The following is a 4,038-nucleotide window of genomic DNA, read 5'->3' as shown; positions in this document are numbered from 1 at the left end:
TTACGACGCCGAAACACGTCTCTAGCCTAGACCTCTATGTTGTGCGTTAAGTTACAAAGCGTTGTTAAGTTCATTCAATTTATTTTAGGTTGATATTTCTTAGAAGTTTGCCTTTTTGGATCACCACGAGATGTATGATACAATTCCTAAATGCATTCTAAAGATGATAAGCAAGCTTTTATATCTTTTCAACAATGAAAATCCTAGCTACAAAGGGAAAAGAAAGACACCATCTTTTCTCAAAGAGAAATCAGCACACTCTAAATGCACTTTTCCTAAATCCAGCATGCAAACTATCAAGATGCAAATGCACAATGCAGGTGTTTGTTTTCCGCTCTCTTAATATTGATTCCTAAAAAGAAAGCTTTTTGTACAACTTTGAATTGCTTTTAAATGACAAATACAAACAAGTTTACTTTTTCGAAATCAGAAAGGGTAGAAGAGAATACAACACTTTACGACTTTCAAAATGAACACTTGTTTTGACACTTAAAAGAGACAAACTCAAACCAAAAGCAAAAGTAAATGTATAATCAACTGTAAACAACCAATGAAATCTCTCCTAAGATCACAATCAACAGATCTGATTCAAGGGCTACATGATGACTATTTCACTCTTGCAAAGGAAAACTGCAAATGACGCCACAAACACATAAAAACACTCACAGTCTTTTTGTACAAAAGGAGGCGGAATTTAAGCAGAGAAAAGGAGTTATCAGACAGGTACCTATGCTGGTTACAGGCTGCAAAAAAGTAGAGATCAAAACAAGGCAAAACAGAGCAGAGAACCCCAGCTGCACAAGGCCTAACTGGATCAACGCACCCTCAACACAGAGGTTTTGACATTCAGCGCAGGTAGCCTTCACGGGACCTGCGTTGAAATGCAGAACCTCTTCACAGAGTCTGCGCTGAAAGAGAAACGAGAGTTCCTCACTGGGTTCTGGGTCACAGTTTGCTATTTAATCTACAGTTTGAGGCCAAATCAAAGCAACAAGCAAGGTACAATCAAAGGGATGCTTTGAGGGAGGGCTAAGATCTATCACAAAGGATCGTCAAATCATTTGTGAGTCCATTGTTCAGACCATAGAAAAATCCAGTGATTGGATCAAAGCAGCAGCTGTCTACTTCGCATCTGAAAATAGAAGATGCAGTTCGATTGTTGTTGTTGAGTCTATGAAACAAACAATGATAGAGACACAAATAAAATGACTAAACAGATCTCCCCAGCGGAGTCGCCAATTTGTTGTGGGGAAAAATGCCTATGCAGGACGATCCTATCCACCTAAGGTGTGACAGTGCCTTAGCAACAAACAGAAACAACTATTCTAGTATTCTTCCTTTATGAATTAAGAATGAAGAGAGATGGATGGACTAACCGGTGTCTTTCGTTTGTCCCTCGATCCAGTTTCTCTTCTCTTTGGGAGTTCCCAGCTACTTGCCTTCTCGCTCGCCCAGCTTCAATAGGTTTCTGCAAGATCACAAGAAGAGAACACTACACAAAGACATAGATTCATATTCATAACTAGTTCAGGATTAGAAATAAACTAAACATACTAATGCAATCATACATCAAAGATACATCAGTATATAGGAGAAACCAAGATAGATTTATTAATGAATAACAAGGTTCAGGAAGAGATACAACCCAGAGGGCTCCAATCCAGCATCTCCTTCCCAGCAAATGAAATTCCTATCTTTACCTTCCTTCAAAGCATTAAGCACCCAATGATTCCAATCTCAAACCAACATCAATTCTTTGCAATAACAAAATTCCAGCCTCCAGATCTCGTGGAGGAGAGATCCATATATAGATGTTTGGAGAGAGGATGAGTCAGCTTGAGATCTGACTAGTGTCCTCTCCCTTTGTCAGTTCTTGCTTCCACTTGGAGACTAAGAGCCTCTTACTCATCACTAGTCGAATTCCTTGAGGCAAGTGTCATTAGAGAAGATTCTAGAAGCTTCCAGGGTCTTTCCACCTCGTTGAATGAACTTGCCATTTGTCACTTCCCGCTCAGCGCACCCTGGTAGTGCTTCTACTTGCATTGCAGTGCACCTAGCCAGTGTAATCTCTGCATTTCAGCGCAGACAACTAGTGGAGCCTCTGAATTGATCCTAAATTGACTTGTTTTTGAGCAGTTTCAGGTGGAGAACTTCTGTGAATTGCTGTGGTTTGTTAGCCTTGTTCCTCTAGGGGTAAGAACAACATGTTTAGGGACTTTGGATCCCTTAGATTATGGACATTTCATGCTTATGGCTGTAAGGCACAAAAATGTCTATAACAATGTGCATGGATGTGCCTATGTTACTTTATGCAATGGATTGATAAGATTGCTAGAATACATAGACACTAAGGCAATTAGAGAAAAACATAATAGTCAAACATGTAAACACAACAAGTTTAATAAAGAGTTCACCCAATGCTCCTAGGCTACATCTCCTGGTCCAGCTTTCAATGGTGGCCTCTCTATTATGTTTCCAAGCAAAGTTTTACCACAGTGAGCTCAATTTCAGTCCCACTAAACAGATAAAAAACAATAGGAATGGAGTACATAGACTCTCCAGACTAGACTCGACCTGTGATGGTCACAATAGCATGAGAAGCCTATGCTAAGGAGTTTGCTTGAACCTCTCAAGTATTCTATGGAGTAAATAGATTCTCTGACTCTCTCTGGCTCTGTCTGGCTTGATGCTACCTTCAGGGCAGCTCAGCATCTACTCTCTATTCTCTGCTCTTAGCTTTCTACGTCTAGCTAACTCTTGTCACTACACCTCTGTGTTGCCTTGTTCTCTTCTTCTATCAGGTCATGGATTTAAAGCCAGTCTATTATTTGGCTATTTGTTTCTGCTTCCCGGTCTTCTGGTTTCCCTTCCTTTGTCCATTCGAATCCCTCTACTCTATGTCATCATCACTGGGTAACACCTCACAGGGAGGTGGCCACTTGTTTCCTAACGAACTGGGTGTCAGATTCCCTGAATCATATTTGAATGGTCATTAATTCCATTTGCTTCAGGGTCACCTATGAACACATGAATTTTTTTCCAACTTATCATCCACGTCGGACTTCAAATCCCTTGCCATCTTGTTTTTTTTTTACTTGTCAAATCTGGTTAGTCATCGAGATGCATCTCCGCGACTGATCTGGGCCCCCCACATCCTATGGTCATCCTTCATATTGAGCGGACAAGTTTCACGATGTTTACCCGTCTGATGCAGGCAATTTTCTCTCTCATTCGTTGGACACCTGTCGTTCGATGTGTGGCATCAAGCGAGACTCAATCACAACTGCTTACCACCTCGAGGCCTTCCGATATCCTGTTAGTTTGTGGAATCCCGTGCAACAAAAATGAATGCATTATTTTTCCAAATTTTATAGCGATTTTAGGTCCGGGTGCTTTGGGGCTTTCCTTCACTGAGTGGGATGCCCTACGATACACGATTAGCGCTTTAATGCTAATCGCGTATCAGAAACCACCCCTGTTTCTTGATCTGGCCTCCGGTTTTGCCAGTTTGTGCCACCACACGTTACCATGGGCCAATGGTTTGCGTGCTTGACCAAGGGTCCTCGTTGCTTCGCACTGACCACAACTACAATTGTTACAAGGATTCCCTCTGATAGCTTGATTTTTCTAAGACTTGAATTTTTCAGCATAATTTTAAAACAATCATGAAAACTTAGAGAGTGTTTTAGGATCCAATTCGGATCAGTATTTCTTCTCATCCACCATGGGAGGTCTTCGGGATTTGTGAGGCTAGTCTTGTAAAGGTTTGACCAATTCAAGCCCTAACTCCTTATATCCCAATCTCGTTGGGGACAACAAAGAAAAACAAATAAAAAGTAGACCACTCTGATACCATTGATCTAGATTTAAATAAGAACACAACAAATTATAGAGATAACCATAAACACAGATATGCCGTGGAAATAATACTTCATTTCAATGTAAAATAATGAAATATGCTTACAAACAGTAATGGAAATCAACCAGCTAGGGCGATGGTAGCTTATCTATGAGAAGAGATGTGGCGGCTACATGCCT

Source organism: Pinus tabuliformis, chromosome X (genome assembly GCF_031772625.1).
Source record: "Pinus tabuliformis cultivar Carrire ecotype Pingquan chromosome X, CPIR1, whole genome shotgun sequence".
Lineage (NCBI taxonomy): Eukaryota > Viridiplantae > Streptophyta > Pinopsida > Pinales > Pinaceae > Pinus > Pinus tabuliformis.
The sequence above is the reverse complement of the archived record's forward strand: the minus strand, read 5'-3'. Positions refer to the sequence as shown.